This window comes from Orcinus orca, chromosome 5, assembly GCF_937001465.1.
Source record: "Orcinus orca chromosome 5, mOrcOrc1.1, whole genome shotgun sequence".
In the NCBI taxonomy this organism is placed as follows: Eukaryota; Metazoa; Chordata; class Mammalia; order Artiodactyla; family Delphinidae; genus Orcinus; species Orcinus orca.
The window spans coordinates 51,226,321-51,245,918 of NC_064563.1; the positions used below are offsets into that span (position 1 = coordinate 51,226,321).

The 19,598-nt window shown below is 37.7% G+C and overlaps 1 long non-coding RNA gene across 2 annotated transcripts in view; it reads right to left on the minus strand.

Annotated features, from left to right (window-relative positions):
• LOC125964561 (uncharacterized) overlaps positions 1-17,295 on the minus strand; it is a 162,552-nt gene extending 145,257 nt beyond the window's left edge. For both annotated transcript variants that reach the window (XR_007477695.1, XR_007477694.1), the window contains exon 1: positions 16,694-17,295. This is a non-coding gene — a long non-coding RNA (uncharacterized LOC125964561). The remainder of the gene's footprint in view (positions 1-16,693) is intronic.
• Between the last annotated feature and the right edge of the window lie 2,303 nt (positions 17,296-19,598).

Sequence of the window (19,598 nt, forward strand, 5' to 3'; positions counted from 1 at the left end):
AGAAATAGAAAATATAAACAGACCAATCACAAGCACTGAAATTGAGACTGTGATTAAAAATCTTCTAACAGACAAAAGCCCAGGACCAGATGGCTTCACAGGTGAATTCTATAAAACATTTAGAGAAGAGCTAACACCTATCCTTCTCAAACTCTTCCAAAATATAGCAGAGGGAGGAACACTTCCAAACTCATTCTAAGAGGCCACCATCACTCTGATACCAAAACCAGACAAAGATGTCACAAAGAAAGAAAACTACAGGCCAGTATCACTGATGAACATAGATGCAAAAATCCGCAACAAAATACTAGCAAACAGATCCAACAGTACGTTAAAAGGATTAAAAGGATACACCATGATCAAGTGGGGTTTATCCCAGGAATGCAAGTATTCTTCATTATACACAAATCAATCAATGTGATATACCATATTAGCAGATTGAAGGATAAAAACCATATGATCATTTCAATAGATGCAGAAAAAGCTTTTGACAAAATTCAACACCCATTTATGATAAAAAAAAAACTCTCCAGGAAGTAGGCATAGAGGGAACTTACCTCAACATAATAAAGGCCATATATGACAAACCCACAGTCAGTATTGTTCTCACTGATGAAAAACTGAAACCATTTCCTCTAAAATCAGGAACAAAACAAGGTTGCCCAATCTCACCACTATTATTCAACATAGTTTTGGAAGTTTTAGCCACAGCAATCAGAGAAGAAAAAGAAACAAAAGTAATCCAAATTGGAAAAGAAGAAGCAAAACTGTCACTGTCTGCAGATGACATGACACTATACATAGAGAATCCTAAAGATGCTACCAGAAAACTATTAGAGCTAACCAATGAATTTGGTAGGGTAGCCAGATACAAAATTAATGGACAGAAATCTCTTGCATTCCTATACACTAATGATGAAAAACCTGAAAGAGAAATTAAGGAAACACTCCCATTTACCATTGCAACAAAAAGAATAAAATACCTAGGAATAAACCTAGCTAAGGAGACAAAAGACCTGTATGCAGAAAACTATAAGAAACTGATGAAAAAATTAGAGATGATACAATCAGGTGGAGAGATATACCATGTTCTTGGATTGGAAGAATCAACACTGTGAAAATGACTTTACTATCCAAAGCAATCTACAGATTCAATGCAATCCCTATGAAACTACCAATGGCATTTTTCACAGAACTACAACAAAAAATTTCACAATTTGTATGGAAACACAAAAGACCCCGAATAGCCAAAGCAATCTTGAGAAAGAAAAACGGAGCTGGAGGAATCAGGTTCCTGGACTTCAGACTACACTACAAAGCTACAGTAATCAAGACAGTACGGTACTGACACAAAAACAGAAATATAGATCAATGGAACAGGATAGAAAGCCCAGAGATAAACCCACGCACATATCGTCACCTTATCTTTGATAAAGGGGTAAGAGTATACAATGGAGAAAAGACTGCCTCTTCAATAAGCAGTGCTGAGAAAACTGGACAGCTACATGTAAAAGAATGAAATTAGAACACTCCCTAACACTATCCACAAAAATAAACTCAAAATGGATTAAAGACCTAAATGTAAGGCCAGACACTATCAAACTCTTAGAGGAAAATAGAGGCAGAACATGCTATGACATAAATCACAGCAAGATCCTTTGTGACCCACCTCCTAGAGAAAGGGAAATAAAAACAAAAATAAACAAATGGAACCTCATGAAACTTAAAAGCTTTTGCACAGCAAAGGAAACCATAAACAAGACGAAAAGACAACCCTCAGAATGGGAGAAAATATTTGCAAACGAAGCAACTGACAAAGGATTAATCTCCAAAATATACAAGCAGCTCATGCAGCTCAATATCAAAAAAACAAACAACCCAATCCAAAAATGGGCAGAAGACCTAAATAGACATTTCTCCAAAGAAGATATACAGATTGCCAACAAACACATGAACAAATGCTCAACATCACTAACCATTAGAGAAATGCAAATCAAAACTACAATGAGGTATCAACTCACACCAGTCAGAATGGCCATCATCAAAAAATCTAGAAACAATAAATGCTGGAGAGGGTGTGGAGAAAAGGGAACACTCTTGCACTGTTGGTGGGAATGTAAATTGATATAGCCATTTTGGAGAACAGTATGGAGGTTCCTTAAAATCTAAAAATAGAACTACCATATGACCCAGCAATCCCACTACTGGGCATATACTCTGAGAAAACCATAATTCAAAAAGAGTCATGTACCACAATGTTCATTGCAGCTCTATTTACAATAGCCAGGACATGGAAGCAACGTAGGTGTCCATCATAGGATGAATGGATAAAGAAGATGTGGCACATATAAACAATGGAATATTACTCAGCTGTAAAAGGAAAGGAAATTGAGTTATTTGTAGTGAGGTGGATGGACCTAGAGTCTGTCATACAGAGTGAGGTAAGTCAGAAAGAGAAAAACAAATACCGTATGCTAACACATATATATGGAATCTAAGAAGAAAAACTGTTCTGATGAACCTAGGGGCAGGACAGGAATAAAGACGCAGACATAGAGAATGGACTTGAGGACACGGGGAGGGGGAAGAGTAAGCTGGGATGAAGTGAGAGAGTAACACTGACATTTATACACTGCCAAATGTAAAATAGCTAGTGGGAAGCAGCTGCATAGCACAGGGAGATCAGCTCGGTGCTTTGTGACCACCTAGAGGGGTGGGATAAGGAGGGTGGGAGGGAGACGCAAGAGGGAGGAGATGTTTGCATATAGCTGATTCACTTTGTTATACAGCAGAAACTAACACAACATTGAAAAGCAATTATACTCCAATAATGATGTTAAAAAAAAAAAAGTCTAGTTTGAAGATTTCCTATACATTTCCAGTTGGCATATCAATTAGTACCACCTCTGTGGGAGATAATTTAGCAATATTTACCAAATTTTAAAAACACATGGCCTTGAATGGCAATTCTCCCTTTAGGAATTTATACTACAGATACATGAGTTTTTAATGAAATTATTCATTATGGGATTGCTTGTAACAGTGAAAATTTGGAAACCACCTAAATGACTATCAATATGACACTGGTTAAATAAAAATTATGGTAAATCATGAATGGAATATAATGAAAGTATGAAAAGTAATGATGTGGCTTTTCATGTACTGATGTGTAAAATCTCCATGATATATCTAGAGGGTTACACCAAAACCAATAACACTGACTGACTGTGCAGAGAGGAAGTGGGGGAATAATGTTCAGAAGAGGGAGGAAAAATTTTCACCAGATATTCTTTTATACTTCTTGACTTTTGAACCATGTGACTGTAAAACCTACAAATACATTTTTTATATTCAAAAACATTTGTTTAGTTTTTTAAATAAACCTTTTTTCTAAAAAAAGTGTATATAAATATTATATAATTTTATTTAAAAATTGCTCCAAGTTGAGCAATTATTTTGGAGTATCTACCTTCCCCTGAAGCTACGATTGCTTCGGTTTTAATGAGAGAAGAGCCTCAGGGCAAAGAGAAGCAATTATTAATTCCTCAGAATAAGCACTTACTGGTACCAGTTTAATGTTTTTAAAAATGCCATCTCTTTTCATATGGTGAATAGTTGGGATTTGCATCACTCTTTACTCAGATCTTTGTGTGTTAAGTGTTTCTCCTTAGTTCATCTCAATATTTACATTAAAACTCTTTCTAAACCTGTCATTCTACAGTTTTTGTAGATTCCACAAATTATATCACTTACATATTAAATGACAGCCACAAGGCAATCTTTTGGTGGTTTTCAGACAATTAATAGCAGCTCTCAGTTTTATAGAGTGTTTAGCATGTACCAAGCAGGCTCTAGACCTTTTGCTATATTTGTTTGTTTAATCATTACTATAACCGTATTAAGCAAGTACTGTTATTAACTTTTTCCAGATGAGGAAACTGAAGCACAGAGATGTTCACCAAGGTCCCCAAAGTAAGAAGTGATGGAAGGAGGATTCAAACCCTAGATCCTGCTCCAATTATGATGATGGTTATGATAACTAATACCTACGGAGCACTAACTATGTATCAGGCACTGTCCTAAAATTTTTTCCATGGATTAATGATGTTTTGAGGAATTAACCAATTTAATCCTTACACCAGTTCTATGGGTGGGTACTGTTATCCTCCCATTAGATATGATGGCATTGTCTTAGTTCTGGCTTCTATAACAAAACCATAGACTGGGTAGCGTAAACAGCCAATATTTATGTCTTTGAGTTCTAGAGGCTGGGAAGTCCAAGATCAAGGTGGAGGCAAATTTGGTGTCTAGCGAGAGCCTGCTTCTTGGTTCACAGATGGAGGTCTTTTCATTGTGTCCTTACATGGTGGGGGGGGGGGGCAGGGCATAAACATTCAGTCCATAGCAGGTATCAAGGCACAGAAATTTATCACATCCTTAACCACTATGATATAGTGTTTCATCACAACCAAATCCATGAAGCAAATAAGTTTATCTCCATCTTTCAGTGAAATTTCCTAGTTCGCATGTAGTAATGAGTAATAAAGACAGGGTTTGAACCCAGCCCTGTCAGCCTTCTATAATCCGGGCTCTTCCCATGACACCACTGTGCCCTCCCTAAAGAAAGGTCCGTGGAGCACACAGCAGACCAATGGGGGTCTTGCACCAACCAGCTGTTTGTTTTTTCCACGCTGTCTAACCTCTCTTAGCTTTAATGGGCACAGTTTTGAAAGGAGCGAGGAGAACCAGAAGGTCTCTACAAACACTGACAACCCCAGAAGTTTTGCCACCTGACTTTCCCACTCCATCCGTTCTCTAAGTTTAGAAATTCTATACAAAAACCATCTCCATTAACTTCATACTCTGACACTACGAGACTTGGGGAAAATGAATTCTGAGCATTTAAGAGGAAAGTTTGAAGTTACAGAAGAGAATTAACATTTGGCCCTGGGTTCAAACCCTGATACACCTGTGTATCAGCTGTACCCTACTCAACACCCCTCCACCACCACAGTCCTAGGCCTCTGCTCATGCTGAACCTTCTGCTTCAGGCCTTCTGCCTCCCTTTCTTCTTTGAGGGCCCAAGTCTGTAGGATTCTTCTAGACCCTTTTAATTGTCTCCTCTGTGAATCCTCCCTGTTCTCTCCTCTCTCCATACTGGAAGCAATCTTTCTTGCATCTGGTTTAATTTTCTCTCTAAACACTAATGGAGGTCAAAAGCATAGAGATCACTGCCATTTCATTTATTTTGGGCTACCATTCTAACCCTTTTTCTGGTCAAAAAAAATTTTCATTATCTCAGGTCATTTTGCCTGCTACTCTGGAAGCCCATCTTAATTTTTTACGTGTGAAACCTATAACGAGGTTATTTCCTTAACAAGCAAAATAATCCCACTTCCTCTGACCTTTTCTAAAAGGGCATCTTCCCCCTATTAGTATCTTGGTTGTCCTCTGCCTCTCTCCAACTTTTCTCTCTCCCCCTCCCTCTCAAACCCTCTCAATCTCTCTCCCTTTCTTTTTAAATCTGTAAATTCAATTAAATTTAGCAAGTATTTGTTGAAGTCCAGCTAGGTATAGGACTCTATTAGTGGTATTATAAAGATTAAAAAATTTAGAAATCATCTCTCCCCTCGGGGAATTTAACAATCTACTTGGAAAGAAATATGCAAAAACTAATTATGACACAATACAGTCTAAGACATGTTTGGGGAACTGGAGATTAATCTTTCAAAACAAATAATGCAATACACACACAAAAGCCATCTTAAAAACAAGCTAAAGAAATGTATAAAACATTGAGAAATAGTTATTAGTTCTACTAAAAGAGAACTCAAGATACAAATTAGTTATACTTTGAAAGTTCTTCCAACTTTAATAAAACAGAAAACAAGTCCATTGGTATTGTTAGTTCAAAGAACTAATCAGATAAATTTATATCTAAAAGATAAAGTGCCTTTCTTCCATAGTTATTTAAGCAAAAAATTAGTGTAACTTTCATTTATGGCATAAAACTTCTTTTTTTTTTAGGCTGGCCAGGAATTAAGCAGAATTTTAATGGACCGCAAGTGCTCTATGACTAAGTTCATAGTATAATGTTTGCTTCATATGGAAGGGCTTCCAAGGGAGCAGTACAGTGAAATGGTGAGAAGGTATTTAGCATCCCAGGGAGTCCAGCAGACATTCTTTACTCTAACAGGCCAAAGACTAGCTTATTATTTCCCCAGGCTTGTATTCTCACATTCTAGAACAGGCAACTTTAAAATCTTTGGAATCTAAACAATGGTAGAGACTTCAGTGACCCATCTTGGCCAGAGGTATGCTCTCATACGTCAGATGAACCCTCACTGAGGCTAGTCTCCTTCCCTGGCAGTGCTAAAGGCAATTTCATTCATTTCTTTGTTTCAGATGAGTTCTTCCATATTTTATAACCACCACCACCACCACAAAAAAACAGGGCTTATACACCTGTTAATATATTAGGTGAATGACATAATCAGTGTATTGATTTACTTTTGTATTGAAGAAATAGAAATAGTCCAAACGACATTGTCTAGCATTTCTAGCAACTCGTATTATAACATTTTTGTTGTTGTTGTTTGTTACCAAGATCAGAACATGTCTCAAACATTAGACAATATGCTTATTGAAATAAATCAAAATAATACAAAAATGTGGTTCAAGCACACACATGTAAACATAAATAATTATACACATATATAAGTGGAGAAAGAAGCATCAGAAGAAGAGAGGTGGTCTTTCCACCCACCCCTTATTTTACAAACAAAATCCTACTATCGTATTGGCTTACATTTTTTTTTCTTAGCATAACCAAAAGCCTACATTTTAAAATATCTCACACATTGCAAAGTTACTTAATACAAAACTTAGTGTGCAACTGCTCTACTGAAAACAATTTTGGAAAATGATTGTCACTATACTGGTGTTATTTACCTGTCATGTCAATAACACACATATTTATAATGTTCCAATTCATCAGCTTTTAAGTGAAACATAGCAGAGCTCTCACATTATTAACAACAACAGAAAACATAAATATAACCCTCTCTTTCATCCAGGGTGTCCTTAGGAAGATTTGCAATGCATTTTATTATTATATTTACACAAACTATGCAAAAGGAAATTTAAAGTAGAATGTAGAGGTTTGATTTATTTCTACTCCTTTTCAACACTGTCTTCCGATGTGGTTTTGAAATAATGAGTAACACTATATTTTAGTCAATAACACCAATATTCTGTTTTTACAAAATGAATTTTAGAAAATTTAAAAATATTCTAACAACAGAAAAAATAATACAGTGGCTGGGATTCTGTGTGAGTTTCAAAAATTCTGTCAACAGCATAAGTATATTTTAGGACTATGACACAAGAAGAATTTTATTTGGCCTATGAATGTATTTTTATCTCTACATGTCTTATTTTGAGGAACATCAATAGAACAGTTTGCTTTAGCCAGACATTTTTTTAAAGAAAAATAAAGTTTGGGTTTTTCCCTCTTTATAAATGAAAAATACTAGCTGCAGAAATTTCGTATAATACAGAAAAGTAGAAAGAAAAATAATTGCCCATAAAACCACTATTAGTAATATTTTTGGTATAATTCCTTTTGGTTTTTTTAATGAATAATTTTTGGTTTGGTGTTATTTGTCCCCCATGGTTAGAATAATACAATTTGGTATCTTTTTTTTAATAGTAGTTTTAAGTACAAGGAGAAGGACATTAGAATGATATTTAAAATCCCATCTCAATAAGTTCTGCCTCTGACTTATTTTTGTCACCTTGTCAAATCACTTAATTCTCTAAGCCTCAGTTTCTCATCTATAAAGTGGGGATAATACTGACATTTGTCTATTGTGATCTGACCTGAGTATATGTCCTCACAATTTTCAGGTTCTTTTTGGTGAATATTGGTAATCTACCATAATTAGAACTCCTCGCCAACATTCTGGCTGTCAAAAGATCTGTAGCAATGAGAGCAAAGCTCAGACTAATTTCTGTCAAACATACGAATATTTCACGACGACCAGGAATACCAGTTCTCTGTCTCTTTAGGTAACCTCCCAGCAGTTTTCTTGGAAGTTACACTCCAAGGCAAAGATGTTAACACTATTCTAAGATGAGGATCGACTATCCTTCTAGTGGGAACAGATGATGACATCTAAAACACTACTCCGGAGATGTTAGGCTGCTGGGCTTTCCAGGTTTAATACATCGTTCATGCAAATTTACAGGTGAATATAAAGTATTTCTAACTGATCAACATAGTTGGAACACCACTCATTTCACCCATGAGAAATAAGCACTAATATTCCTTATGTTAACTAATGAACTCCCTAATAAAAAAATCACATAGTGATATCTGAAACCTGGTATAGATAGCCCTGCAGTAGAGATTCCTGGTTAACGCCTTTCAAATATTACCAATCACCTCTGTATTGTGTATTTCCGATCTGAATATTGAATTGTTGACCAAATGTCTTTGGATTAGAAGTAAAAACCAATATACACACTTACAGTCCACTGTCTAGGATAAAGTATTTTAAAGAAACTTATGGACAATTAAAAACTATCTCATATACTGTCATAAAGATTGAATGAAATCACTTAATAAATACTTACTGAGCTCCTAAAAATGTGCCAGGCACTATTCTCGGCTTTGAGAATATGGAAACAAAGGAGAAAAATTCCACTGTCATGGATACTATATTGACAATTGGTGCCTAGGCATTATGTTATCAATAAACTATCTGTAGAATGAATAAATGATTGATATTTTTGTTCTTTGTTGCTATCATGAATATGTTGATGATGATGATGTTAATAATTTATTATGCACCTACTGTATACATAGTATGACATATGTCTATAGATATATATAGAGAGATTATATTTAGTAAGAATATATATATTTATTTTAACATGAGCATTTTTTCTAAACACTATTGTTAATTACTACGTAGTACCCCGAAGTCTGAAGGTGCAGCAATTTGCTTAACCATTCTCCTATCCTTGACATTTAAGCTGTATTTAATTTTTTATAATAAAACTAGTATTGCTGGACTTCCCTGGTGGCACAGTGGTTAAGAATCCGCCTGCCAATGCAGGGTACACGGGTTCGAGCCCCGGTCTGGGAAGATCACACGTGCCATGGAGCAATTAAGCCTGTGAGCCACAACTACTGAGCCCGTGTGCTGCAACTACTGAAGCCCATGAGCCTAGAGCCCATGCTCCGCAACAAGAGAAGCCATCGCAATGAGAAGCCCGCGCACCGCAACAAAGAGTAGCCCCCGCTCACCACAACTAGAGAAAGCCCGCACGCAGCAACGAAGATCCAATGCAGCCAAAAATAAATAAATACATTTTAAAAATATTTTAAAAAACTAGTATTGTGAGAAACAATAGATTTACTTTTGTTAGATATCCTATGAAAAGCTACTTAATAAAACTACTATAAGTCTTCTTACTCTCAACCATATTTGAATTGACGTACTATTGATGTCTGAGGGCCAAGCAGCTCACCTCTCTGGAAATGTTGTCATGTGTCCATACTAGATTGATATTGCAAATTTTAGTTTGTAAAAGGATAGCTTTGGCAAAGCCATGGTGAGGAGTCACATGCACGGACACTTAGAAAAATTAAAAAAAAATATATATATATATGGTGAGAAACATCTAAGTATAGGATCCTCTTCTGCTGCTCTTCCTCTTCCTACTCATTCTTTTTTTATTTCTAAGTAGTGTTTCCTTAGAGAAGATTCCCGAACCCTAACTATCTTTTCCCACAGATGGTCCCTCTAATACCAAAGAGGCTCTGGGTGGTGCAGCTCCAGCAGCAGACATCCTGTACCACAGCCTGGGTCTGCCGCAGAAACCTTTCCCAGGCCACGTTTCAATCAGTGCTCGCAGCCTTTTCTGTCACTTGGTAAGTGAGTTAGAATCATATTCCAACCTCGGAATATACTGCCTCCAGAAGCTGAAGTGGCTTACCAAGCATCACGGATCCTTCTAAATGGGGAGAGGTGCAACATATAACCATTTGTTCTTTACTTCTGAGAGGATATCGCAACATGCCCCAGGCCACTGGAGTCCTATAACCTACACTGATGAGGACAACACCCTGAACCTTCATAGGGTTTATTTCCTCTCTACCTTCCTTTTGGGTCTATTCTAGTTTGGAAAGGCAGATAATAAGTTTTATTTATTTGAAGATGCGTATATTTTCCATAATTTAATATCTCTAAAATCATCAAGCAGTTTACAGCAGATGTGATAAGAAAGCATTGAAAACAGACTGAAACATGCTAAGAATAATATCCAATTAACCACTGGAGGATTAAAGTCTGAGAATGGGGTCAATTTTGGTTTTTATCTTTCCTGAGAAAGCAAAGTCCTTATATCTCTAATGTGCTAGAAACCGTTTTTCCTCCAGGGGGTAGAGAGCCATTAAACTCTCATTATCATCTTATAAAATTGGGAACACTTGCTAGAATTATACGAGGGGTACTTCCAGCAACAGGGAAATCTGCACTTAAATGATCTTATACCCATAAATGAATGGGACTTACAATAAACCATTTTCCTGAAACAACCATAAAAGACTCTTAGAATCAAAAGTCACCATGATGAAAATGTAAGCAAAATAGGCAGACTGTTCTAATGATCTTTAGGGACAGACCTAATTTCCTCCTGAGGTATTGTAACATTATTAAAACGTTAATGGGATATCAGTCACCCTTAGAAACCTTTAATCCCAAAGATTTGTATTACACAATTAAGGTCCTCAGTAAAGAACTGAACATCATCCATAGGCATTTAAATTGATATAGAAGTGATAATTCCCTCCTTTGGTTTTTACGTAGTTTCTTTTTAAATCTGAATGAGGATGAAGATGCAGAATCCATTGTTTCTAAGAAAACATTTAAATCCATTTCACAAACATGTTTTGTTTCATAAAACGTTTCACAAACAGTGGTCCACCTAGACCCTCAATGTGTTCCAAACATTTTTTGCAAGTGCTATACACTATCTCCTTCCTAAGCAAATATTTATTATCACCCTCAAGGATCTAATATGACATATAATAAGTTGGGTGACCATACACTCATGTTTGCCTGGGACAATATTGGACACTTTAGTCCTGTTCTTCTTTTCATAGCAACTCTAAAAAGCACCTGCAGGAAGTACATGTGGTAGAAGAAAATGAAGACACATTTAAGCACATAGGAGAAGGATGCAGTGTGTAGCCTTTTTCTGGTTGGAGACATTGCGAAACTGTAGCTCCGTTATTATCTGGCCCAGCGACTGGTAGAACCTGGCTTATCGCAGGTTTCCCAGCTCAGCGGCATCTTAACAAATATACAGAGCAGATGACAGCTATAGCAGCAGGTATTGCATGCCTTAACCACCTCGATTCACTTCCTCCTTAAATATTGCTGGTCAATGCAAAACAAAATGCACTGCCCAACAGCCAATGGTGGAGTTGCACTCATGCAAGATTTATGGTCACTCAGCCTTCATTTCAGTTCCCCTACTAGTCTTGGCTGGATTTGGGGAAGAAAACATTAAAATCAGGGTAATTCAACTGCTCTGGTTTGGTATGTTTTTGTCTGTGGCAGTAGGTGTTCAAGGAAGTATAGCTGGTCTGAGAAATCGATGGCAGTAGAAGCTTCCTCTTTAGAGACAAGAACCCATGACCAGGGTATGCTCAAGGTGACTGTCCTATTTTGTCTTATTTCCTATTTCAGTGTTTTTTTTTTTTTTAAAGTGGGGTAAAAAACAGAAAGTCCAGACTTTTATCGTGACCATTGTCAGAAGACCTCACACAGGGAAATAAACCCACATGATATAAAAAAGAAAAACAAAATACAATTCAAATTCTTCAAAAGTTTTTCCATTTACTGATTTTTCTGATTAACTTTTAACAGGAAACTCAACTCCAGAATAAATTATTATACTATTCAAGCAAAAACCACTCATTACATTGAAATAGACATACGATTCCTGTCAATAAGAAAATCAATAATCTTCACAAATAATTTATTACTAACAAGTTATCCAGTGTTCTCTGGAAACCATTTTCTGGAAAATATTTGGGGCCCAAAAGGCTTTCCAATATTGTCCCGCATTATTATTATTTTTTTTTTTGGCGGTACGCGGGCCTCTCACTCTTGTGGCCTCTCCCTTTGCGGAGCACAGGCTCCGGAAGCGCAGGTTCAGCGGCCATGGCTCACGGGCCCAGGAGCTCCGCCGCATGTGGGATCTTCCCGGACTGGGGCACGAACCCGTGTCCCCTGCATTGGCAGGCGGACTCTCAACCACTGCGCCACCAGGGAAGCCCCTGCATTATTCTTAAATATTTACACGTACTAGTTTTTCTTGTAACAATAGCTAACACTTATACCAAGCTTCCTGTGTCCAGGCATGGTTCTCAACACTCTTCATGCATCTACTCATTTAATCCTCCTAAAAGTCTTGGGAGGCAGGTACAAGTATTACTGCCTTCATTTACAGATAAGGAAACTGAGATGCAGAGAAGTTGACTCACCTGGCTAGTCAGTAGCAGCCTGTAATGCCCCAACTTACCAAACTGCCCCTCTCTCTTTATAATATAGTATATCTTTATTTAAAAGCTTTTCAAGAAAAGTACTATATCTTTTCTGTTTTCCTTTTGCCAATACCTCATGTCCTTCTTTATGTACTGCAAGCAATCAAGAAGAGATATGATAAATATTTTAATCAATATTAATCATGTCTCAGATAAATGAAAGTGATATTCCATAAAATGGTGCTTTGAGCATAGTAAAAGTTCAATAAATATTTGTTGGCTCTTTCTAATAAAGTATATGGAGACTATGCCAATATTTCCTAAAAATAGTAAGTATTATTACTTCCTCATTCTTTAGTCTGATAAAATTCAATAAAAACTAAGCAACGCACTTCCCCCCAAAAATTACTTAACTGCCACTTCAAGTACATGAGTACCAAAAATATATTCTGAGCCACTTTTCCGTTGCGGAGCACAGGCTCCGGACGCGCAGGCTCAGCGGCCATGGCTCATGGGCCCAGCCGCTCCGTGGCATGTGGGATCCTCCCAGACCAGGCCACGAACCTGTGCCCCCTGCATTGGCAGGCGGACTCTCAACCACTGTGCCACCAGGGAAGCCCTGAGCCACTTTTTTGAACTGTTAATTTTTTCTTTGCAATTGTTGAGATATTGGGTTGAATAATTGAATCGTGTCCCCCCAAAATTCATATTTACCCAGACCCTCAGAATATGACCTTATTTGGAAATAGTCTTTGCAGATGTAAATAGTTAAGATGAAGTCATACTAGATTAGATTTGTCCTTATAAGAAGGTGGTGTGCCTACACAGAGACAGAGACAATACAAGGAAAACACCATGTAATGACAGAGGTAGATTCTGTAATGATGCACCTACAATGTAAGGAAGGCCAAGGATTGCCGGCCACCACCAGACGCCAGGAGGGAGGGAAGGAACAGATTCTCCCTTAGAACCTCCAGAAGGAACAACCCTTGCAGACACCTTGATTTCAGACTTCTAGTCTCCAGAACTGTGCGAGAATAAATTTCTATTGTTTTAATCCACCCAGTTTGTGGTAATTTGTTATGGCAGCCCTAGGGAACTAAGGTAGACACTAAAGTCAAATTTTAGTATTTATTCATTATTAGATAGAAATTTGCTGTTGCTTCAATTGTTGAGATATCAGCAAGGAAAACTATTTTATAAATATCACTGTTTTTATTCCTGTTGTAAACATACATGGTCTTAATTTATCTAAAATGACCACTTTTTGAAGCAGTATTTAAGTTTTTTAATAAGCTTAATTTCTGCCAGTTAATGATTTGTTACTATATAGTGATGTGAACTAGTTCTATATTTTTTCCATTAACATTAACAATAGATTGTTTAATTCCTGCCTAACAGATAAAGCTTTGGGCTTCTCATATTTACAATTCATTCGATAGAAACTTTAGTCAAAGGCAAGTCAGACCTACCCCATTATTTCTTCAAAATAATGACCTTTCCTTCTTGGTTGTTTTTAAAAGATAATACAAGTGCTTTGGAAACAATTTCAAAAGCTACATTTAATCAATTTATTAATTAAATGTTAAATTATTGAATAATGAATTTTGGGCAATTATTTTAAACTAAGTTGACAAAAAAATTGCTCAAGTCAGTTCTGACTACATGAAGCCATTTGTAATTATACAAAACACTTTAACCATTTGTTCTATTTACTTGCACAAGTCCCAGGAATATTTTCAGTTTGAAATAAGGACAAAGAAAAATTATTCATATTTAGATTTTGCTTCTGATACTACTTGGCAAGTGCATTTAAATTCTGAAAATACAACTTAAATATACTTTAATATAATGACAATGTTAATTGAAACCTAGAACTACTAATTATTTTTCTTATTTTAGCAATTTCTTGGCTCTCTAAGAGCTACCACTTAAGAGGCTGAGTGCCATTTCCAAGCAACAGGGAGAAATACATGATTTTTCAATTGGTATAAAAGTAATATTTACAGCTGAAATTTTTTTCAAATTTTTCATTTGGGACTTAAGCGTGTATGAATCACTAGAAAAGCTTACTTGCTGTTGGCATCACCTATAGATTTAAAGACATACAGGCACTGTATCCCTGGGGAAATAACTAACACAGAGAAAGTGATGAGAGAAGAGTGTGAGATGCAGGTGACAACTAGTTCTTTACTCTAACTATCAAAATATAAATTACAGTTCATTAATTTTTCATATGTAAGGTAAAGGAAGTATTAAAGAGGTAGTATTATAACTTAATGATCTCAAATTGTGGGCTGGTGACGTCCCTATGTGCAAAAGTTTTGCTCTCTAAAAATTTCTTCTCAAAAATCTGAATTTCCTTTTTTCCCCCTTCTATTCCTTTATTCCAAAATACCTGGACAAAGCCATGAATGAATAAATTTTAAAAACAGGCTATACATCAACAAAACTGAATGAAGAACAATTATATACATCAATATGGATGAATGTCAGGTGTATAACATTGAACCAAAAAAGCATGTCAAAAAACTAGGATGTACAATCATTTTAATAAACCTCAAAATAAGTAGAACCAAACAATTACCATTTACAGACTCGTAATTCACAACGATACTGTTTTTCAAAAGGCAAAATAGTGATATATGTTCAAAAAAATTGTGGGCTGGGGAATTTACTTTTGTATATTGTAGTTGTAGTCCCTCTTAATTCATCAATTGTATATTGTATGTTGTAGTCCCTCTTAATTCATCAATTCTATATGTGGATGAGCTTGTCGAGTTACCTCTTCATTAAAACAGATTGCATGCTTATATCAGGCTCTCAGATATAAACAAAATTAATGCTATACTGTGAAGTTTTTCTGGAATATATTTACTAATGTCTATGGCCATCTTAAATGGCTATCGAGAGCTCTATATTAAATGAGGAAACTCTCTAGAACATAGACATTATATAAAAATTAGTACTGATCTCCAGCCACAGGATGTTTGTTTTTCTAAGCTATCTAAAAACAAAGAAGTATAACATTAAGATTCCTTCCAGAAGCCGGTTCCTGGCTTAATGCAAATTTTGTCTTATTTGTTACCCTTATGGTATCAAATTTTTAAAAATAGTACAAAGGTCAAGAAACCATGGGATGTTGGCCAGTGGTCAGCTGGTCCTTCACACTGAATCCTGGCTCACAGAATCTTGCCTTTACCAGGCTACGAGGTAAGAATAGGTGGTGGGATGGCAAGGAAAGGGGCCTCAGCCAAGCTTGCCTCTGAACAGGAAGCAAAGGTCAGTTCAAGAGCTGAAAACAGGGAAATGCCAAAGGATTAAAGCCCACATATGTCCCTGCTGTGCTATGTGCATATGCACAGGTTTTTATTAATTCAGATGTCTGTCCTCAAAATCAGGAATATTTATAGACGTGGAGCCCAAGGAGTAAAAAGCAGAGGAAAGTATAAAAAGCTGAGGAAAGGAATTGGAATCATAGTCTCCATTTCATTAGCTTTGACCTTGCCCATGTGCCTTCCTACAGCTCTGAGACAATGGAAGCCAAGATACTATGAAGAGGCAGAATAGAAGAGGCTCCCAGGGGTTGTTAAAACCCACACCAAAGTAGGGGTGCAGGACAAAATTACTAAGTAATCCATTTAAGAAATCAAGGTCTGCAATCCACTGGGATAAAAGTTCTACTCCTAGACTTTGCAAAGGGTCAGAATCTTTGAACTTAAATGCAAATTTTTAAAAAATTTTTAATTGTTTTTTTTTTACTTTACTCACAGCTAAAGGCAAACAAGGCGAGCAGGCTTTAGGCAAATCGATCTGCTCCCTCCTTCCTCCTTCTCCAGCCTCAAGGCAGCCAGCATTCTCTGGCTGTTCACGTAGCAGCATTCCAACCCCAAACCACCAGGATTCAGTGACACACATTTAGTTACCTGAGATTTTGGAGGTGGATAACCAACTTCATGCCGACAGAACCCTGTACTAAACCACTCATTCCTCATTGAAGACTTGAAGCCTTCAAGTCCTCCTGTTCAGTTAAGGACATTTCAAATCTTAGTACGCTAGTTAGCAAAAAAAAAAAAAAAAAAAAAAGAAGAAAACCAAGGAGGAAAAGGAAAAAGAACAAGTGAGGATTACCTGGTATATAGTTCATTGAAGTTATAGCAACCCTGTGAGATGTTGGACCAGAAAGACTCCGAGAGACCTGGTGAAAGTTTCCAGTGCTTTCAGACACAGATGTCCCTGACCCGCGCTGTCCTGTGGTGTAACCAACCGGCAGAATGCAAAAGTCAAATGTGTACGTTCATGTCAAACTCCAGTGCATTTTCAAAGTGAGAAGCCAAGATTTCATTTTGCAGTCCCCTCGTGCGTGGCCCCAGGCGTAATTTGAAAATGATCGTTTTCAGGTTCAACAGTGACGTTTCTTCCCTTTCTAAATGTACGTTATAGCTAATTTTCCTCCCAATTCAGTTTCATTCTTATTAAGCATGGTTTGTGCTCTTTAGCTCCCTTAGTAATTTTGTCTCACTTCAAAGAACCTATTGCTCCGGCTTTTGAAGGAGGTCGTGGGGAGGATGTGATCGCTGTTTGACCCGGAAGCTGGACCCGGAAGTCGGCGGCTCCTCACCCACTCCCCGCCCTTGGAAAGTACCTTCTGCCTAGCTTTCCCACACAAGGAACTGTTTTCCAGGACGCAGCTTTGAGAAAGCAATGTGGTGTTGAGACCATCCGGACTGAAAACGTGACTGAACCCAGTTAAAGCCTCTATATAAACTTTTTTTTTTTTTTTGCTGTACGCGGGCCTCTCATTTTTGTGGCCTCTCCCGTTGCGGAGCACAGGCTCCGGATGCGCATGCTCAGCGGCCATGGCTCACGCGCCTAGCCGCTCCGCGGCATGTGGGATCTTCCCGGACCGCGGCACGAACCCGTGTCCCCTGCATCGGCAGGCGGACTCTCAATCACTGCGCCATCAGGGAAGCCCTGTATAAACTTTTAAGATTCTGGCGGTCCGGTGCCGAGATTGCTCATTTTGCGGCCGCCAGAGACAAGCCTCCAATGTAAGTTTCCTTGCTCATTAAAGCTGCCACTTAACCGATCTGGAGTGGCAGTCTCTCCCCGCCCTCTGTGTACAGGGGCCAGTTTCAGATTTCACCCCGGGGTGGGGTGGGGCGATTCCCAGAATTGTGAACCAACACCTGCTTTTCTCTCAGGATTAGCAACCTTTTTGATAGTTTTTGCAATCTAAATGCCAGTTTAGAGATTTAAATGTATTGACCTACGCCAACTTAGCCGCGAAATTTGCATCAGGGTCACTGTTTTCCTCCAGGACGTGGAGAAGTTTCTGGTCTTGGCCTGAACAGACATTAGGCTGAACAGCACGTGCTAGTGAATTAGATCTTCTGCCCAAGGTGTGAATTAAGAGCAGGACTGGCTGCCGTTGAGACAACCGCCATCTACCCACCCCCCAGCCCTTGCCCAAAATAACAGAAGTGAGAGGCTGAACGAAGTAGCTGTGTTGCCTGCCTTGTGATTTATTTCTTAGTATTCACTTGTATTTTGCATGATTTATATTTCTATACATATAGCATATTTTCCCATGTCTATAAAGCTTTAGGAAGTGCCCTGGTGAATATGTGAATAAACTCTGCTTAGTCGGTTAGGTCCCCAGATGCCCTGGGACGCCTTGGGGGTGAGTGAATGGTGAGGAATTCAACCAGAACTGTTTGTGTGGCCATGCCCTTCCACTGAGACTGTTTGCACACCTTTTTCTTTAGCTAGGAAAATCATCTCATTTTCCCTTATATACTGTTGGTTTTCCGTAAGGCAAATTTATAGAAGTGAAATATTCCTGGTTATTTTAACATAAGGATGTGGATGGTACAGATCAACTTAGATCACTGCTCAGTTATCTTTGGCCAGAACAACTGCTTAATTTATTCTTCTTCCTCCGAGCAGAGTGCCAACCAGAGTGTCTCAAATCATTGGAGATTAAAGAATTCATGCTGGTTTTTAGACCTTTGGATATTTCACATATAAGACTTTCATCATTCATCAAAGGAAAAACACGATAAATTCAGGTTTAGCCTTCTGGCCTCCAAACTCAGAAATAGTTCAGGGTGTCCATGTCCTGTCTCTTTTTCCGTGAGTCTTAAATGTAGAGGGAGAGAAACTTAAGAGTTGAGTTTGTCAGATGAGGATTCAGTGATCGCAACCACAGCATGAAGTTTTCTGTTATTATTCCCATTTTGTGAGTGGGCAAATGGAGGCACACAAAGATCTAGAAATTTGTCTAACTTCAGAAAGCTAGAGAATGGTGCAGCCAGTGGTCAAATTCTTATCTGTCTCCTTGCCTGGTGGCAGGAAGAAGCATAGGCACCTGGTTATATTCTCCCAGTGTTTTAACTGTGATTTCCTCACCATTAGTGCATCATGATAGCAAGATACTGAGTCATGACCAACACTGCCATGGAATAAAGTAAGAGGGGCATGAGTTGTTTCTTGAAACTTTTGTTTCATTTATGTAATATAAACACACATATTCATGCACACCTTTTTGTGATAGAGACTGTCTCTATTTCTTCCTGTGATCCTACTCAGAAATGAAACTAATTAAACTGCCGAACTACTCTCTTTTGGGGATTCTTTGTTATTCTATAAAGACCGCAGTTTATGGGTTTGAGAAACATTGTTTTGAGGCAAAGTAATTGCATTATGAGTTTTTTTCTCCAAGTGCAGAGATTAATAGAACTATTAACTCATGTAATTCCGCACTGTAATATTCTGAAATTCCCCAGTGTGAATCTGCAAAAGACAGCTCTACCTCACTATTACAGTATTTATAATTTACTTTAAAATACTTCCGCATAGACAATGTGGTGAGTTTATATATGTGGACATGTGCATATGTACGGTGAGGGGAGGTTTGTTAACTTAAGAAATTAACGCTGGTGGTACGCTAACTGTGAATGCTCGTCTCAGAGATGGTGGATCCGCCCTTGAAAGAATCTAAGCCAGTGACTCCCAACCCTAGCTGTACATTAGC